This window comes from Saimiri boliviensis, chromosome 5, assembly GCF_048565385.1.
Source record: "Saimiri boliviensis isolate mSaiBol1 chromosome 5, mSaiBol1.pri, whole genome shotgun sequence".
Taxonomy (NCBI): Eukaryota; Metazoa; Chordata; class Mammalia; order Primates; family Cebidae; genus Saimiri; species Saimiri boliviensis.
The window spans coordinates 43,327,385-43,338,989 of record NC_133453.1 but is presented as its reverse complement, the minus strand read 5'-3'; the positions used below and the strand labels follow the sequence as shown (position 1 = coordinate 43,338,989).

The following is an 11,605-nucleotide window of genomic DNA, read 5'->3' as shown; positions in this document are numbered from 1 at the left end:
TGCATCTCTTCAGTAGTATATTTATCTTTTTGGAATAATTTTTTTTCCGTTTTTTTTGTTAGTTTTAAAAAAATTAATAAACTTTATTTTTTTAGAGCAGTTTTAGGTTCACAGCAAAATTGAGTAGAAAGCAGAGAATTCCCATTTGCTCCATTTTCATACATGCATAGCCTCCCCCACCATCACCATCCCTCCCCAGAGTGGCACATTTGTTACAACTCTTAAGTCGACACATCATTATCTCCCAAAGTCCATTGCTGACATTAGGGTTCGCTTCATGTGTACATTCTGTGAGTTTTGACAAATGTATAACGTGTATTCACCATTGTAGTGCTACTCAGAGTAGTTTCATTGTCCTAAAAATTTTGTGGTCCACCTATTCATTCCTCCTAACTGCTTTAACTCTGATCCATCTAGCAATGCTAATATAAAGGTCAAGCTATGGATCCAGGTCATTTCTCTTCCAGCCTGATATCCAACTATCACAACCATATTTGTTTCCATAGAGAGTCTTTTATCAGTGATGTTTCCCTAGGCTTATAAGATATTGAATACTAATAGTAATCGGGATAAAATTTTGGAATAAATGTCTTCTAATTCCGGTCACTTTTTCTGTAATGAATTATATCTGTTTGCTGCCAATGGCAGATTTCAAGGACAGCTTTCAGTTCTGTATTGCAAATAAGGTTTCCCCAAGTGCAGGTTTGTATGTGGGTAGGTATGATGGAGATGTAAGATCAATTCTTGTCTGTGCTCCAGTATGGGCTCCCTTAGTCCTTGAATGAATGAAGGTAACTTATGAAAATGTTGCATAGTATTCTGATAGCTACTAGTCAATTTTGGATCACCTGAGCTTATCAAAGACATAAAGCTTCTAAGAGTTAATTATGTATTATCCAACCCATTCCCTACAGAGAAAATTTTTTGCGTAATGTAACTTTTAACTCTATCTTGGATATCCCTTCTCAAAGAAGTAAATTCAACAATTCAAGTATTTATGGACTGTCTACTGTATATGTAAGGCACTACCTGGATGCAAAGATGAAAAAGCCACATTTTGTCTCTCCAGAATTCACAAGCTAGTAGACCAACGCTGAGTTTTAACTACTTTATCATTGGTGTCATAATGCAGTCAAGTTTCCCAAGATGTTTAATGACTTATTGAAAAGCATTACTTATAGAGAAAGCTGTTCTTTGTTTAATGTTTAGAAATGCTACATTTATCCCATACTTGATAGTTTAGATAGACTATGATTTATATTTTAACTTTTAATTTTGTTCTATAGTCTAGCTTCTCAGTATCACACACTTCAAAATTTTTATGGTTTTATAATTTTTCAATGTCCAGAAGTTACAAAAATATGTTTCTTTCTTTCTTTCTTTTTTTAAATTACTGATTATTATTTTTTTCAAGAGAATTAAATCGTTTATTTAATACACATGATAATGGATGATACACAAGCTTCATTCCCATCTATAATTTTATCTGGTACCATTATTCAATTTAGATACATTGCATAGGATGTGCCGACAATCTTTATAACCAATAATTCCATGATTTTGCTTGGGTAATCCCTTTTAATCGTGAACTTCAGGTCACAACAGTAACTATTAGTTCAACTACACCAGGGTTTCTGAAAACAATGGCTTCTCCACCCAAGCAGGTTGTATATAAATTCCAAATAGAAGCTGGCATCACCCTGAAGGAATTCTAACTTCACACTGTTGGGGAAATTTACCAAGATGGCTTCAGAGTAGACTAACTTTACACAGCACATTAAAAAAAAAAAAGACATTTATTCAGCGTCACGATCAGACTATTACATTTAGCAATCAACAGCATAGGTGCAAAAAAAAAAAAAAGAAAAGAAAAAAGAAAAAAAATCTGCATTAAAACCCTTTGTTGGAATGCTTTACACTTTCCACAGAACAGAAACTAAAATAACCTGTTATACAATTAGTCACAAATACAGTCCTCGAGTTTTTTTGCCCATACACATGAGTATTTGTCTAAATCATGTCTTCTTTGTAGCAGCTAGGCCCTGCCACCACTGTGTTTGGCTGAGTTCACTAATCTGTTGTAACCTGTAGCTTCCCTGTCACTTCTCTGGCTCTCCTCTCCTGCTAAGCTTTGTTTCCTAATTAAAATCTTCTGCCACTGCCGTAGCTACTGCTGCTACTGGAACCACCATAGCCACCTTGGTTTCTTGGTTTGGCAAAGTATTGGCTGCCACCACCATAGGGGCCAGAGCTTCTGCCTCCAAAGTTTCCTCCCTTCATGGGTCCAAAATTTGAAGACTGATTGTTGTAAATGCCAAAATCATTGTAGCTTCCACCACCTCCAAAATTGCCTCCATCATTACCAAATCCATTATAGCTATCCCCACTGCCACTATAACCACCACCACCATGGCTGCCACCAAAGCCACTATGACCACTGAAGTTTCCTCCACTACCAAAGTTGTCATTCCCACCGAAACTACCTCCACGACCACCACCAAAGTTTCCAGAACCACTTCGATCTCTTTGGCTGGATGAAGCACTAGACATCTCTTGCTTTGGCAGGGCTTTCCTAACTTCACAGTTGTGGCCATTCAAGTATGGTATTTCTGAATGACAATCTTATCCACGGAGTCAAGGTCATCAAAGGTTACAAAGGCAAAGCCCCTTTTCTTGCCACTGCCAAGGTCAGTCATGATTTCGATCACTTCAATTTTTCCATACTGTTCAAAATAATTTCTTTTCTTTTTTTTTTTTTTTTTTTTTGAGACGGAGTTTCACTCTTGTTACCCAGGCTGGAGTGCAATGGCGCAATCTCGGCTCACCGCAACCTCCGCCTCCTGGGTTCGGGCAATTCTCCTGCCTCAGCCTCCTGAGTAGCTGGGACCACAGGCGTGCGCCACCATGCCCAGCTAATTTTTTGTATTTTTAGTGGAGACGGGGTTTCACCATGTTGACCAGGATGGTCTCGATCTCTGGACCTCGTGATCCACCCGCCTCGGCCTCCCAAAGTGCTGGGATTACAGGCTTGAGCCACTGCACCCAGCCCCCCAAAATAATTTCTTAGGTGATGTTCTTCAGTGTCTTCTTTAATGCCACAAACGAATATTTTTTTCACAGTTAAGTGGGCACCTGGTCTTTGAGAATCTTCTCTTGAGACAGCTCTCTTTGGTTCCACAACTCTTCCATCCACTTTGTGTGGCCTTGCATTCATGGCTGCATCCACCTCCTCCGCAGTTGCATAGTGACAAACGCAAAGCCCCTGGAGGGCTTGGTGTTTGGATCTCTCATTACCACACAGTCTGTGAGCATTCCCCATTGCTCAAAATGGCTCCTCAGGCTCTCATCGGTTGTTTCAAAGCTCAACCCTCCAATGAAGAGCTTCCTCAGCTGTTCCAGCTCTTTAGGAGACTCTGACTTAGACATGATCGCAGGGAGGAGAGAGACTTTAAAGATGCTTCTTCAGCGGCGTCCAGGGGCAGAAAGGAGTAAACAGAGGAACATATCTCTACTGACTATTCTTAACTATTTAGTCTTCCAGAGCAATGTTTTCAAACTGTGTATGGCAGAACTCTTTGGTTCTAAAGAGGTGCCAGCTTTGGCGAAGAGAGGGGATTTGATCACGAGAGGAGGCCAAACAGGCAGGACTCTGGGTTTCCCTCCATCCTTTCTTCAAACATAACAGCTTAGCTTTGATCAGTTTCATATACCAGTAACAATTTAAAAGCCCCATCAGAACATGACACCATTTACATTATAAACAAATTAGGAGTAAATCCATCGAAGTATTAAGCCAGACTTATGTGTAGAAAATCATAAAACTTTACTAAACAACATTAAAAGGGATTTAAATAAACGGGGATATATTAATAGTCATTTTTAGGAACACTTAATATAGTAAATATGTCAACCTCCCCCAGCCCTTGACACCCATCATTGAGCTATACATTTAATGCAATGGTGACCTAAACCAAACAGGTCTTTTGTAGGGAACTTGATGATTTTAATAGTTATGAGAAAGATAAAAGGGCAGAAAATGGCTAAGATTCTTCTGAAGAAGAATAAGGAGGACAGATAAGTTCTTCATATACTAAAATTTAATATAAAGCTACAGTAATCAAAATAGTGTTTTTAGCAAGTCATAGATAAATTAGCTAATACAACAGATAAAGAGCCTAGAAACAGACCTGGCACGTGGAAATGTAATACCTGATGAAGGCGGCATGGTAGGTCAGTGGAGAAATGAAACTGAGACAACTGATTACCCACATGGGGAACAATTGGATCCCTACTTCCTGCTATACACAAAGCTTTCAGTTATATATAAAGAACTTAAACATCGAAAGCAAAAAAAAAATTTTTTTTTTAAATTTCTTTCTCTTTTTTGTTTTTAAAAATTTTACTTTAGGTTCTGGGATACATGTGCAGAATGTGCATGTTTGTTACTTAGGTATACATGTGCCACCGTGATTTGCTGCACCTACCAACCTGTCATCTAGGTTTTAAGCTCCACATGCATTAGGTATTTGTCTTAATGCTCTCCCTCTCCTTGCCCCGACCCCCCAACAGGCCCCAGTGTGTGATGTTCCCCTCCCTGTGTCCATGTGTTCTCATTGTTCAACCTACACTTACGGTGAGAACATGCAGTGCTTGGTTTTCTGTTTCTGCGTTAGTTTGCTGAGAATGATGATTTCCAGCTTCATCCATGTCCCTGCAATGGACATGAACTCATTTTTTATGGCTGCATAATATTCCATAGTGTGTATATGCCACATTTTCTTTATTCAGTCTATCATTGATGGGCATTTGGATTGGTCCCAAGTCTTTGCTATTGTAAATAGTGCTGCAATAAACATATGTGTGCATGTGTCTTTATAGTAGAATGATTTATAATCCTTTGGGTATATACCCAGTAATGGGATTGCAGAGTCAAATGGTATTTCTGGTTCTAGTTCTTGAGGAATCCCCCCACTGTCTTCCACAATGGTTGAACTAATTTACAATCCCACCAACAGTGTAAAAGTGTTTCTATTTCTCCACAGCCTTTGCAGCATCTGTTGTTTCCTGACTTTTTTTTTTTAATTGCATTTTAGGTTTTGGGGTACATGTGAAGAACATGCAAGATTGTTGCATAGGTACACACATGGCAGTGTGGTTTTCAGCCTTCCGTCCCCTTGCCTGTATCTGTCATTTCTCCCCATGCTATCTCTTCCCACCTCCCCACCCCCCGTCCCTCCCCCATTTCCCCCCAACGGACCCCAGTGTGTAGTGTTCCCCTCCCTGTGTCCATGTGTTCTCATTGTTCAACACCCACCTATGAGTGAGAACATGCAGTATTTGATTTTCTGCTCTTGTGTCAGTTTGCTGAGAATGATGGTTTCCAGGTTCATCCATGTCCCTACAAAGGACGTGAACTCATCGTTTTTGATGGCTGCGTAATATTCCATGGTGTATATGTACCACATTTTCCCTATCCAGTCTATCATCGTTGGGCATTTGGGTTGGTTCCAGGTCTTTGCTATTGTGAACAGTGCTGCAATGAACATTTGTGTGCATGTGTCCTTATAGTAGAATGATTTATAATCCTTTGGATATATACCCAGTAATGGGATTGCTTGGTCAAATAGGATTTCTATTTTTAGGTCATTGAGGAATCGCCACACTGTCTTCCACAATGGTTGAATTAATTTACATTCCCACCAACAGTGTAAAAGTGTTCCTATTTCTCCACATCCTCTCCAGCATCTGTTGTTTCCAGATTTTTTAATGATTGGCACAGTGGCTCACGCTTGTAATCCTAGCACTTTGGGAGCCCGAGGCAGGAAAATCATGAGGTCAAGAGATCAAGACCTGACTTTTTTTTTTTTTTTTTTGAGATGGAGTCTCGGTCTCTCATCCAGGCGGGAGTGCAGTGGTGCTGTCTAGGCCCACTGAAACCTCTGCCTCCTGGGTTCATGCGATTCTCCTGCCTCAGCCTCCCGAGTAAGTGGGATTACATGCGTGTGCCACCATGCCGAGCTAAATTTTGCATTTTTAGTATAAACTGGGTTTCACCATTTTAGCCAGTATTGTCTTGATCTCCTAACCTCGTGATCTGCCAAAGTGCTGGGATTACAGGCATGAGCCACTGCGCCTGGCCCATTTCCTGACTTCTTAATAATCACCATTTTAACTGGTGTGAGATAGTATCTCATTGTGTTTTTGATTTGCATTTCTCTAATGAACAGTGATAATGAGTTTTTTTCATGTTTTTTGGTCGCATAAATGTCTTCTTTTGAGAAGTGTCTGTTCACGTCCTTTGCCCACTTTTTGATGGAGGTTTTTTTTTCTTGTAAATTTTTTTAAATTCCTTGTAGATTTTGGATATTAGACCTTTGTCAGACGGGTAGATTGCAAAAATTTTCTCCCATTCTGTAGGTTGCCTGTTCACTCTGATGATAGTTTCCTTTCCTGTGAAGAAACTCTTTAGTTTAATTAGATCCCATGTGTCAATTTTGGTTTTTGTAGCCATTGCTTTTGGTGTTTTAGTCATTAAGTCTTTGCCCATGCCAATGTCCTGAATGGTATTGCCTAGGTTTTCTTCTAGGATTTTTATGGTTTGTGGTTTTACATTTAAGTCTTTAATGCATCCTGAATTTTTTTTTGTGTGTGTAAAGCATAAGGAAGGGGTCCAGTTTCTGTTTTCTGCATATGGCTAGCCAGTTTCCCCAGCACCATTTATTAAATAGGGAATCCACTCCTTATTGCTTGTTTTTGTCAGGTTTGTTGAAGATCAGATGGTTGTAGATGTGTGGTGTTATTTCTGAGGTCTCTGTTCTGTGCCATTGGTCTATATATCTGTTTTGGTACCAGTACCATGCTGTTTTGGTTACTGTAGCCTTGTAGCATAGTCTGAAGTCAGGTAGCATGATGCCTCTAGCTTTGTTCTTTTTGCTTAGGATAAAAAGAAAAAAATTTATACTTTTATATAAAAATGTAGATATGTATTCTGACAGAGTACAAGAGTGTTTTTAAGATAAAAATGATAATCATAAAATAAAATTTAATATATTCTACTATATTATAATTAAGGCTTCTATTCATTAAGACTCCTTAATGTGAAAAGGCAAGGTATAAATTGGTAGGTGATACTTGTAAATTATTAACTAATAAAGGAATAGTATCCAGCAATCCCATTACTAGGTATTTGTCTAGAGGAAAGGGATGTCAGTGTGTCAAATAAATATTGGCACCCCCATGTTTATTATAGCAGTATTCACAATAGCCAAGACATGGAAGCAACCTAAGTGTCTTTCAATGGATGAATGGATAAAGAAAATGTGCGCATGCATGTGCACGTGCACGCGTCACACACACACACATGCACACACTGGAATACTATTCAGTCATAAAAAATGTAATCCTGTTATTTGTGGCAACACAGAAGAACCTGGAGGACATTATGTTAAACAAAATAAGCCAGATACAGAAAGACAAATACCGTGTGAGTTTGCTCATATGTGGAATCCAGCATAGCTGATCTTATAGAAGAGTGAGTAAGAGGTTACTGGAGGCTAAGAAGGGTAGAGGGAAGTGGGGATGATAAGGGGAGATTTGTTAAAAGATAAAAAATTTCAGCTAGATAGGTGGAATAAGTTCTAGCATTCTATAGCAGTATAGTGTTACTTTAGTTAATAATGACATATTATATATATTTTTCAAGTAGCTAGAGGAGAGGATACTGAATGTTCCCAACACAAATAAATGATAAATGTTTGAGATAATGTATGCTATTCTGATCTCATCACTATATATTATATGTGTTGAAACATGACTATGTACCTCATAAATATGTAGTGCCAATTTAAAAAATAAATTTAAAAATTGCATAGAGAAAAAAAGTATATAAAGAACTTCAGCAAATAATTAAAGAAAAAGACAAGCCAATAGAAAAACAGGCACAAAATAGAAACAAGCATATCACAGGCAAGTAACACATATGGTTCATGCATATATGAGGAGATGCTCAACTTCAATTGTATTTGGAGAAATGTAAATCCAAACCATATCAAGGTCACATTTAAAACAGTTGTGACAAAGTATACATAATGCTGCATAAAACTTACCACTTTGGGCATTTTAAAGTACACAATTCAATGGCATTAAGTACATTTACAATATTGTACAATGAACACCCCTATCTAGCTCCAGAACTTTTCATCATCCTAAGAGGAAACCCCATTACCAAGTAAGCATTCACTCTCCATTCCAATTTCCCCCAGCCCCCAGCAACCACTTACCTATTTCCTGTCTCTATACATTTGCCTGTTCTGGATATTTCATGTAATATTGTGTCTGGGTTCTTCTTCTTCTTCTTCTTTTTTTTTTTTCTTTTTTTTTTTTTTGAGGCCGAGTCTCTGTGGCCAAGGCTTGAGAGCAGTGGTATGATCTCAGCTCGCTGAACCTCTGCCTCCCAGGTTTAAGCAATTCTTGTGCTTCTGCCTCCTGAGTAGGTGGGACTACAGGGGGGTGCCACCATGTCCAGCTAATGTTTTTGTATTTTTAGTAGAGATGGGGTTTTATCATGTTGACCAGGCTGGTCTCAAACTCCTGGCCTCAAATAATCCGCCTGCCTTGGCCTCCCAAAGTGCTGAGATTACAGGTGTGAGCCACTGCGTCCAGTCATTTTTTTTTTTTTTAAAGAAGAGAAAAGCACTCAAATTATTTATTATAAATTTTTACAAAGGAAACTGCAGAAATAAAGAGTTCAAAGAAATAGGGAAAGTTGTGTATTTTTGAGGACAGTTTGGCTGCAGAAGTATGATTAAATGGCAGAAGGGTGTCATTTAATGGTAATAAACTGGGGGAACTCAGCAAAACCTATTTGTTGAGATTCCTCTTGTTGCCTCTTGAGAAGAGGACATTTCTTTCCTTTGGGTATAAGGATAAGCCCTTTATCTGAAATGAGGATTTCATGACCTACTTTCAGTGGAGTCAGCTAGGTTTTATGGCCTGCTTCAGGGAAGAAGAGGGACAGAAATGCAGAGAGAGAGAGAGAGAGAGAGAGGAAAACAGGTAGACAGTGCATCACTCACTTGCTCTTATTTTTTTTTGAAAAAATTAAAAACAAAACTTTATTTCAATACTTTTAGGGTAACAGGTGGTGTGTTTGGTTAAATGAAAAACTTACTTAGTGGTGATTTCCAAGATTTTGGTGCACCCATCATTAAGCTGTATCCAAGATGTAGTCTTTTTTTTTTTTTTTTTGATGGAGTCTTGCTCTGGCGCCTAGGTTGGAGTGCAGTGGAGTTATCTCAGCTCACTGCAACCTCCATCTTTGCCCCAGGTTCAAGCGATTCTCATGGCTCAGCCTCCTGAGTAGCTGGGATTACAGGCGTGCACCACCACACCTGGCTAATTTTTGTATTTTTAGTAGAGACGGGGTTTCACCATGTTGGCCAGCTGGTCTCGAATTCCTGGCCTCAAGTGATCCACCTGCTTCAGCCTCCCAAAGTGTTGGGATTACAGGGATAAGCCACTGCATCCAGTGCCAATGTGTAGTCTTTTATCCCTCACCAACATCCCACCTTTCCCCCAGAGTCCCCAAAGTCCATCATATCATTCTTATGCCTTTATGTCCTCACAGCTTAGCTCCCGCTAATAAGTGAGAACATATGATGCTTGGTTTTCCATTTCCAAGTTACCTCACTTAGAATAATGGTCTCCAGCTCCATTCAGGTTGCTGAAAATGCCATTATTTCATACAAATAAAATAATGGCTGAGTAGTATTCCATGGAATACATATACCCCATTTTCTTTATCCACTTGTTGGCTGATGGTCATTTAGACTGGTTCTATATTTTTGCAATTGTGAATTGTGTTGCTATAAACAAGTGTGTGCAAGTGTTTTTCATACAATGACTTATTTTCCTATGGGTAGATACAAAGTAGTGGGATTGCTGGATCAAATGGTAGTTCTACGTTTAGTTCTTTAAGGAATCTCCATACTGTTTTCCATAGTGGTTGTACAGTTTATATTCCCACCAGCAGTGCAGAAGCGTTCCCTGTTTACCACATGCCTGCCAACATCTGTTATTTTTTTAATTTTTAAATTATGGCCATTCTTGCAGGAGTACCGTGGTATCTCTTCCTCGTTTTGATTTGCATTTTCCTGATAATTAGTGATGTTGAGCATTTTTTCATATTTTTTTTTGTCATTTGCATATTTTCTTTTGAAAATTGTATATTTGTGTCCTTTGCCCACATTTTAATGGGATTATTTATTTCCATTCTTGCTGATTTGAGTTCCTTGTAGATTTTGGATATTAATCCTTTGTCAGATGCACAGTTTGTGAACATTTTCTCCCACTCTGTGGGTTGTCTGTTTACTCCACTGATTGTTTCTTTTGCTGTGCAGAAGCCTTTTGGTTTAATTAGGTCCCATCTATTTATCTTTGTTTATGTTGCATTTGCTTTTGGGTTCTTGGTCATGACCTATTTGCCTAAACCAATGTCTAGAAGAGTTTTTCCGAAGTTACCTTTTAGAATTTTTATGGTTTCAGGTCTTAGATTTGTTTGTTCCATTGTCAGTTGATTTTTGTATAAGGTAAGAGATGAGGATCCAGCTTCACTCTTCTGCATGTGCCTTGTCAGTTACCCCAGCACCACTTGTTGAATAGGGTATTCTTTCCCCACTTTATGTTTTTGTTTGCTTGGTTGAAGATCAGCTGCCTGTAAATATTTGGCTTTATTTCTGAGTTCTCTATTTTGTTTTATTGATCTATTTGCCTATTTTTAATACCAGTACCATGCTGTTTTGGTAACTATAAACTTGTAGCATAGTTTGAAGTGGGGTAATGTGATGCCACCAGATTTGTTCTTTTTACTTAGTCTTGCTTTGTTTATGTAGGCTCTTTTTTGGTTCCTTATGAATCTTACGATTATTCTTTCTAGTTCTGTGAAGAATGATGATAGCATTTTGATGGGAACTGCATTGCATTTGCAGATTGCTTTTGGCAGTATGTTTATTTTCACAATATTGATTCTACGCATCCATGAGCATGGGGCATATTTCCATTTGTTTGTGTTATCTATGATTTCTTTTCTTTCCTTTTTTTTTTTTTTTGAGACCATCTTGGCCAGGCTCCTCTTGAACTCCTGACCTTGCGATCCACCCACCTCGGCCTCTCAAAGTGCTGGGATTGCAGGCATGAGCTATCGTACCTGGCCCATCTATGATTTCTTTTAGCAGTGTTTTGTACTTTTCCTTGTAGAGATCTTTCACCTCCTTGGTTAGGTATATTCCTAAGTATTTTATCTTTTTTTTTTTTTTTTTTTTTTTTTTTTTTGCAGCTGTTGTAAAATGGATTGAGTTCTTGATTTCTCAGCTTGGTCATTGTTGGTGTATAGCAGTGCTACTGATTTGCATACATTAATTTTGTATTCTGAATCTTTACTGAATTCATTTATCAGATTTAGGAGCTTTTTGGATGAGTCTTAAGGGTTTTCTAAGTATATGGTCATTTTTGTTCTTACCTTATTTTTATTTTCTGAGATGGAGTCTCACTCTGTCACCCAGGCTGGAGTGCAGTGGCGCAATCTTGGCTCACTGCAATCTCTGCCTCC

The 11,605-nt window shown here is 38.5% G+C and overlaps 1 pseudogene; it reads right to left on the bottom strand.

Moving 5' to 3' along the window:
• Nucleotides 1-1,550: 1,550 nt before the first annotated feature.
• LOC120364343 (heterogeneous nuclear ribonucleoprotein A1-like) lies at nucleotides 1,551-3,427 on the bottom strand (annotated as a pseudogene).
• Between the last annotated feature and the right edge of the window lie 8,178 nt (nucleotides 3,428-11,605).